Raw genomic sequence first — 9760 nt, forward strand, 5'->3', positions numbered from 1 at the left:
CTACTGGGTATTTACCCTAAAGATACAAACGTAGTGATCCAAAGGGGCACGTGCACCCGAATGTTTATAGCAGCAATGTCCACAATAGCCAAACTATGGAAAGAACCTAGATGTCCATCAACAGATGAATGGATCAAGAAGATGTGGTATATATACACAATGGAATACTATGCAGCCATCAAAAGAAATGAAATCTTGCCATTTGCGACAACATGGATGGAACTAGAGCATATCATGCTTAGTGAAATAAGTCAAGCAGAAAAAGACAACTATCATATGATCTCCCTGATATGAGGAAGTGGAGATGCAACGTGGGGGTTAGGGGGTTAGGAGAAGAATCAATGAAACAAGATGGGATTGGGAGGGAGACAAACCATAAGTGACTCTTAATCTCACAAAACAAACTGAGGGTTGCTCGGGGGAGGGGGTTTGGGAGAAGGGGATGGGATTATGGACATTGGGGAGGGTATGTGCTTTGGTGAGTGCTGTGAAGTGTGTAAACCTGGCGATTCACAGACCTGTACCTCTGGGGATAAAAATATGTTTATAAAAAAATATTAGATAAAAATATCAGTGAATACTTACATTCTCTCTGGATAAGAAAGAATATTCTGAGACTAAAAACCATGATGGTACTGGAGGAGATTATGTTGAGTGAAATAAGTCAAGCAGAGAAAGTTAATTATCATATGGTTTAACTATTTGTGAATATACAGAATAGCACAAAGGACATTAGGAAAAGGAAGGGAAAAATGAATGTGGAGAAATTGGAGGGGGAGATGTACCATGAGAGACTGTGGACTATGGGAAACTGAGGGTTTTAGATGGGGGGATGGGTGAGACTGGTGGGGGCTATTAAGAAGGGCATGTATTGCATGGAGCACGGGATGTTATATGCAAGCAATGAGTCATGGAACACTGCATCAAAAACTAAGGATGTACTGCACGGTGACTAACATAACGCAATAAAAAAGTGGGAAGAAATTACAGATGGAAAATCTTAATAAATTCAACAAAATAAAAGATTTTTTAAAATCTTTATATCACGAGAGACTATGTTCACTGAAAAACAATCTGAGGGTTTTGAAGGGGCAGGGGGTGGGAGGTCGGGGTACCAGGTGGTGGGTATTATAGAGGGCACGGATTGCATGGAGCACTGGGTGTGGTGCAAAAATAATGAATACTGTTATGCTGAAAATAAAAAATAAAATTAAAAAAAATCTTTATATCAACCATCATAAGCACAACTAAACTATAAATGAAAGGTGAAACAAAATATCTGCAACAAATATAGTGGACAAAAGGTTAATATATGAATCAGTCTTAAAATTGAAAATAAAAATACTAAGTCTCTCTAGCAGCTAAATGGGTAATGGATAGGTACAGGCAATTTACCAAGGAAGAAATACAAGTAGGCATTAAGTATTAAGTCCTACTATAATTAATCATCCAAAAATGCAAATAAAGAGAGGATAACTTTTGCCATTTGTGAAAGAACAATTAAAAATGATAATTTGTGGGAAAACAAATTGGCACATTCATTTGCTGGCATTAGGAAAGCGAATCGCTATTTCTTGCCAAAAGACTTGCTAGAGAATCTGTATCAACAATCTTAGAGATGTTTTTATTCTTTGACCCTCCAGTGATATTTCTAAAAGATCACCTAAAATGGAAATAGTCATGCAAAAAGATGCTTAATTGAAACATTACAAAAGCATTAAATTGTGTTAGATATAATAGCATATGATAGAATATGCCAATCAATCATGCAAAAATAAAGACTTAAAAAACAGGGATACTGAATCCATAATAATGTTAAGTGAAATAAGTCAAGCAGGGAAAGTCAGTTATCATCTGGTTTCACTTATTTGTGGAACATAAGGAATAGCATGGAGGACATTAGGAGAAGGAAGGGGAAAATGAAATGGGGGGATTCTGAGTGGGAGATGAACCATGAGAGACTATGGACTCTGGGAAACAAACTGAGGATTTTAGAGGGGAGGGGGGTGGGGGGATGGCGCAACAAGGTGATGGTATTAAGGAGGGCATGCGTTGTGACGAGCACTGGGTGTTATACACAACTAATGAATCATTGAATACTGCATCAGAAACCAATGATGTACTATATGCGGCTACCGTGATAAAAAAAAATCAATGTAGACAAGACACACTGGGTGTGATGCATAAACAATGAATCTTGGAACACTTAAAAAATAAAATAAAGTTTAAAAAAATAAATAAAAACAAAAATAACTATGGTGAGTGCTGTGAAGTGTGTAAACCTGGAAATTCACAGACCTGTACCCCTGGGGATAAAAATATAGTATATGTTTATAAAAAATAAAAAATTAAAAAAACAAAAACAAAAATAAAATAATGCTATGTGAGATAAAAAAAATAAAATAATTTTTAGATTCACAGAACCACTGCAAAGACAGTACAGAGTTCCAATTATTCTTTTCTTAAAAAAATTTATTTAAATTCAGTTAGCCAACATGTAGTATGTCATTATTTTCAGATGTAGTGTTCAGTAATTCATCAGTTGCTTATAATACCCAGTATTCATCACATCATGTGCCCTTCCCTAATGCCCACCACCCTGCTACCTCATCCCTGCTCCCCACCTCCCCTCCAGCAACCCTCAGTCTGTTCCCTAGAGTTAAGAGTCTCTTGTTATTTGTCTCCCTCTGATTTCATCTTGTTTTATTTTTCCCTCCCTTCCCCTGTGATCCTCTGTTTTGTTTATCAAATTCCTCATATCAGGGAGGAATTTGATATATCATATGATAGTTGTCCTTCTCTGATTGACATATTTCACTCAGCATAATACCCTCTAGTTCCATCCACGTCATTGCAAATGGCAAAATTTCATTTCTTTTGATGGCTGTATAGTATTTCATTGTATATACATACCACATCTTCTTTATCCATTCATCTGTGGGTAGACATCTGGGCTTTTTCCATAGTTTAGCCATTGTGGATACTGCTGCTATAAACATTCCAGTGCATGCATCCTTTCAGATCACTGCATTTGTATCTTTGAGGTGAATACCTAGTAGTGCAATTGCTGGGTTATATATATATATATATATATATATATATATATGTATATGTGTACATAATATATATATATATGTATATATATTCTTCACTAGCTTCCCTTAAACTTGTTCATTTTTAACTTTAAGTAAATAATACAATTCTCATCAGAACAACAGACAGAACAAATCTTCAAAATAAAAAAAAGTACACTACATCTCCAAATATCCATACCTTCCAGTCTTTTCTACTGATTTGACACTGTCCATTGCATGTTGGCTGGTAAGCAGTCAAAACACTGTACTCATGCTACTTTACTAACTAAATACAGTACTCAACCCTACTTTTCTAGTTACCCAGTCTCTTTATTTTTCTTTTTTATTATACCTCAGAGCAACCAGACTTTGCTAAGCTCTGTCCCATTGTATAGAAGAGCCCTACTCAGAGAGAATTGCACAGATTGGTATCAGGCCATATGTTCTTTGGTATCAGTCCATGATGAGATGAATACAGAAACAAACCAAGAATTTAGAAACTTTTATGGCAATCTGACATTGCTGTAACATCTTTATTGTATTTAAAAAAAAAAAAAAAAGTTCCCCAGAGATTTGGAATCAAAAGCCTTAGCTCAATGTCTAGAGGGGAGAGTAGAATCACAGAAATCAGTTGATTAGGTCATTTTCTAGTAGTGAAAAACAAAAAGAGCCTGAACTGTGGTAGTGAGACTGTAGAGGAGAGGCCTGAGGTGAGACTGGTGCTATGTTGATGATGCCAAGTCAAGAAAAGAAAGAATCAAAGATGACTGGTAGTAATTCCTCTCTATTTCTGGCTCTGTTCTCATTCAGGCTCCTATCTGTTTGAAATTCCTCTTCTGCCGTGCCCCAACCCCCCCAACACACACACACACACACACACACACACACTCTCTCTCTCAGCTATATTCTGCACACATTCACACACACCCATTCTTTCACACATATTGTCACATACATTCTTAAACACATACATACATGTATGCTAGCTGCCCACGCACACACACTCACATGGACTCATTTACTCTCACACACATATGTCCTCACCTATGTGCACTCACAATACATAATCACAGTATTCATATACATCTTACACACTCACACATTCTCACACATACATGCATATATGCCCATCCCCAACACACATACTCACCCAGTCTCACGCACAAATGCTCTCACATACATGCACTCATACACCTTCACACCAGTCATTTGTATTCTTACATTGTCTCACATATACATTGTTATTTGCATACAGATGCCTACACATACCTACACACTGCATACACTCACACACACACACTTGTGCCTTCACATACATGTATAGAAGCCATATACATGCATACTCATGCACACATATTCTCTCACACACATTCATAAACACCTCTTCCACATAAATCATACTCATTCTCTCACATGCACATTCTCACACATATTTATAATCACATACACATGCGCACGCGCACACACACACACACACACACTCCTATCTATCCTTCTAGACCCAATTCATATTTCCTCTGTGAAACTTTTTCTGATCTACTGATCTCTCTTCTAATAGATTCACTCCCTCAGTTTCCTCAGAGTACTTAACTCAGCATTGTGCTATAGTAGCTTGACTATATATACTTTCTGTCTCTCTTTCTCCCCCACCCGCTGGCCCCCGCCACACACACAAGATGGAGCAGGGCTATTTATTTCTCATTTTGGTTCTCCTGGGCCAGGTATACAAGAGGCAGCCTACAGGTTTGGGACTGAATTGGATGAAGTGTGACACCATAGTGGGTGCTTATTACATATTTGTTGGAATAAATTTAAATTAAAGAAATCCTAGCAATGAAGATGCACAGTTGCAAAGCATGCAGAAAAGAGATGCAGTTGAGGAGTTTCCTTTTTTAGAAAAGATTTTAAGAATAATAAGGGAAAAATGTTTTGGATACACTAAAAATAAGATGCTCATGGAGTTCTCAGTAGTCTTAGAAACTTGTATCTAAAGCTTGGGAGAGAGGTAGAAGCTAGAGGAAAGACTTGGAAGACATTGTTAAAAGTCATGTTGAAGCCAGGATGACATTATTCAGGGAGAGTATACTGTGAAGTGAACACAGAGAAGATAAGGGAAACCTGGGAACTGTAACACTTCAGGGCCTGGAAAGTAAGAAGAAAGATAAACAGCAGATAGAGAGAAGGAAAGGGCCATCCCCCTTCACGGCTTGAAGAGGAGAACAGACATTCATCCAGGAGCTATAGTCTACAAGGAGAGCTACTGACCTAGAGTTATCGATGACTGCATCAGGGAAGGGTAGAAGCTAGCAGAGAGTCTGATGACAGGATGGTCAGATTCTCGTGTTTTTAGGGAAGGGGAGAGGAGAATGATCTGCAAGTGACAATGAGTATCAGGTTCAGGAGGAGATTTGCCTCACATTTTTTCTCCAAGTGTACAAGGTACATGTTTTAACTCTTAATCTTTATGAACCTAGATTTCATTCCCATTATTCACGTAAAGTAATGAGGCCAGAGAGTAAAAACTGTAAGTGGAAAAGCTAGACAGAAGCCCAGGCAGTCTAGTGCCAAAGACTAGACCCTTAACCATCATGCATATTACCTCCCAAGAGAAAAAAAAGGAAGCCATCTTGAATTAAAACATAGCTTCCATTGTCTATTAACCATACAAATGATATCATCCATAGATATTCATATAACGTACATAGAAATCAGTACCCCCATTAGACCAGATGCCTAACAACAGACTACGGGGACTGTTCAAGATAGGACAAGTTATGCTACAAAATTGACAGCCTCCAGTCCTAGTGACTTATTATCACAAAACTTCCCTTTTTAAAGCCCATGCTTCAGGGATGCCTGGGTGGCTCATTCAGTTAAACATCTGCCTTCAGCTCAGGCCATGATCTCAGGGTCCTGGAATTGAGCCCCACATTGGGCTCTCTGCTCAGCTGGGAGTCTGCTTCTTCTTCTCCCATTCCTCCTGCTTGTGTGTACATTCTGTGTATGTGTGTGTGTGTGAAATAAAATCTTCAAAAAAATAAAGCCCATGCTTCATGTTCTCACAGGTCAACAGAGGCCCTGACTAATGGAGGGACTCCACCTACTTTGTAACTTCATCCTTTGGAACTCATGACCTCCTCATACTCAAAGAACAAAGCACACATTTATGGTCCACAGGCCAGCACTGATCATATGGCTGTTCCTAATTGTGTGGGGTCAGGTGGGGGAGGCTGGGAAATTTAAAAGAGCAAATAGGATATCTGGTAAGTACTACTGTGTGAACCACAGAGACCTTTTACTAGAGGGGCTTTGGACGACTTGTTTCACATATGGCTTAAAAAGTCCTTGGGGGCTTGTTTTGTAAGGAAATTTTATGGCTGTTTTTATTTGTGTGTGTGTGTTTGTTTACAGTCACAACTCATTTAAGACTTACGTATCTCTGCTATTTCTCTAGTTTCCTCTTAGCATTTTATTTACTCATGTATTTACTCACTCATTTGTTCAACAACTATTTATTGAACATTTACTATGGGGCAAAAACTTCTGCCCTCATAGAGGTGCTATTTGAATGGGAGCAGACAATTGACACAACAAGTATATGATGCCTGGCAACTGGTTGAAGAAAAATAGAGAGGGGAGATGGAGTGCCAGGTCTGGGAGCTGTGGTTTTTCATAGGCAGTCAGAGAAACCCTCACAGCAAGCTGGAACTTTAGGGGGCAGTGATGTATGGTTATCAGGATAAGTTAACTAGATTTTGTGGTATCTTTGTGGATTCACTAATGTACATAATTTTCTAGGTTCCAGGGCATAGTGGCTATCCTTAATTGTCTGGTACCTGGCCCCAGCATGATTAAGGCAGGTGGCCTGGAGCGTGAGAGCATGATATTGGAAGTGGCCGAAGTACAGACTTCATCAGCTGCTCAAGAAAGGGAACTGACTGGCTTATAACCACCGTCTCAAAATGGGGCCAAGACATAATTTGGGGGGTGGTGGAAACACACAACTATATTTCATAAGGTTCCAGACAAAGGTCCTGCAAAAAAAGGGCATCTGATATGTTATAGCAAAAACAATGGGGCTAGTGGGACTGAAGAAGAGGGAGTGCAGGTGAGAGGAGAAGGAGATAAGTTCAAGAGCTCCCCAGGGGCCATGATGTAGTGAGTCTTCTACAGCACTTTAAAGACCTCAACTTTGACCCAGAGCCAGAGGGGAAGCTTCTGGAGTGTTTTAAGCCAACAAGTGACATGATCTGCCACAACATTTTAAGAAAAATCTCCTGGGCTATTGTAAGGAAGGTATGTTGGGGAATAAAATAGAAGCAGAATGACCAGTTTGGGTGCTCTTACAATAATCTAGATGACTTGGATCAGAGGGGTGGCCAAGGAGGGGGTGAGAGGTGGCCAGATTCCAGAGACACTCTGAAGAGTGTCTTCACCCCCCTTCACTCTGTCAACCATCAATTTGCTCTCTATATTTAGAATTCTTTGTTAGCTTGATGAATTGCCTGTAAATTAACACATTGTAAAAGTCATTTGCAGATAAGCTCTTTGTTCTTTGCCAAGAGATGTCTATTGTTGTATTATAAAGTATGTTCACCCCAATGTCAGATAGAGCTGACAAGATTTGCTGGTAAGTCAGATAGGGTGTGAGATAAATAGTCAAGGATGATTTTAAGGTTTTCGGCATGAGCAACTAGAAGTAGGGAGTTGACAGAACCAAGATGGGGATGATATGGAGGCATGGTTTGGGGATTTGAGAGTTTGACAGTTTTTACAAAAGGATTTGAGAATTCATAAGTAGAACTACCCAAGATCCAGCAATTACACTACTAGGTATTTACCCAAAGAATACAAAAATACAGATCCAAAGGGGTACATTCACCCCAATGTTTATAGCAGCATTATCTACAATAGCCAAATTATGGAAACAGCCATTGACTGATGAATGGATAAAGAAAATGGGGTATAGGGGCGCCTGGGTGGCTTAGTGGTTTGGGCTGCTGCCTTCGGCTCGGGTCATGATCTCAGCGTCCTGGGATCGAGCCCCGTGTCGGGCTCCCTGCTCCGCAGGAAGCCTGCTTCCCTCTCTCTCTCTCTGCCTGCCTCTCTGCCTACTTGTGATCTCTGTCTGTAAAATAAATAAATAAAATCTTTAAAAAAAAAAAGAAAGAAAATGGGGTATATACATATACAATGGATCACTACTTAGCCATCAGAAAGAATAAAATTTTAACCATTTGCAACAACATGGATGGAACTAGAGAGTATAATGCTAAGAAAATAAGTCAGTGAGAGAAAAACAAATACCATATGATTTCATTCATGTGGAATTTAAGAAACAAAACAAATAAACATGGAAGGAGGTGATGAGAGACAAACAAGAAACAGACTCTTAACTATAGAGAAGACACTGATGGTTACGAGAGGGGAGGTGGGGCGATGGGGGAGATAGTTGATGGGGTGAAGGGGTGCAGTTGTCATGAGCACCAGGTATTGTATGGAAGTGTTGAATAACTATATTGTATACCACAATTTAGTATTACACTCTATGTTAACTAACTGGAATGAAAATACAAACTTAAAAAATACATTTAACATCCCCCTCAAAAAAAGGAATCAAGGATTACTTTCAGTTGAAAGTGTAGAATTAGGATCAGGGAAGGTCTATGGAGATGATGAACGAGGCAGAGGGAGGTAGGATGGTCTGACTGTATAAAATCACAAACTTTGTTCTCTTTTCTCACTATTACTAATTCATAGTTAAGTTGGCTACTTTCTTCTGATATTTTCATCACTTTCATATTCCTTCAGTCTCACTTCTGTTGCCGTAATCTATCAATAAGTAAATCTCAGTTGATGTTAAACCCTATTCACATGAACAATTTCAGTTTAATTATCTTTGTCTCCTCTATTTTGTGTATTATATATAGAAAGCTGAAGACTTAAGATGGGTCTTGTACTGCTACTCCTATCTTGTCACTTGAAAATAACTAGACATTATTTCTCCAAGCCACATATCTTGTCCACTGCAGTATTTGGCTTTACCAGTTTTTTTTTTTCCTTCTTGAATCCTTTCAGAATTCAATTTTGTTTAATTTGAGGATATTTTACACAACGTTATACATACTAATAACATTAATGTTATTAGTTTCAGGTATACAACATAGTGATTCTATGAGTCTATACATTATGCTATGTTCACAAGCATAGCTACCATCTGTCTTCATACATCACTATTACAATATCATTGATTATATTCCTTAGACTGTGCCTTTTATTCTTGTGACATTCATTCCATAACTGGAACCCTGTCTCTCCCACTCCCTTTCACCCATTTGGTCCAACTCCTCACCCCTCCTTCACTCTGTCAACCATCAATTTGCTCTCTATATTTAGAATTCTTTATCACTTTGATGAATCTCCTGTAAATTAACACATTGTAAAAGTCATTTGCAGATAAGCTCTTCTTTGCCAAGAGATGTCTATTGTTGTATTATAAAGTATGTTCACCCCAATGTTCATAGCAGCCATGGTCACAACTGCCAAGCCATGGAAAGACCTAAGATACTCTTCAACAGATGAATGGATAAAGAATATGTGATCCATATATACAATGGAATATTACACAGCCATCAGAAAGGTTGAATACCCAACTTTTGTATCAACATGGATGGGACTGGAGCAGA

This window comes from Mustela lutreola, chromosome X (genome assembly GCF_030435805.1).
Source record: "Mustela lutreola isolate mMusLut2 chromosome X, mMusLut2.pri, whole genome shotgun sequence".
NCBI classification, from domain to species: Eukaryota; Metazoa; Chordata; class Mammalia; order Carnivora; family Mustelidae; genus Mustela; species Mustela lutreola.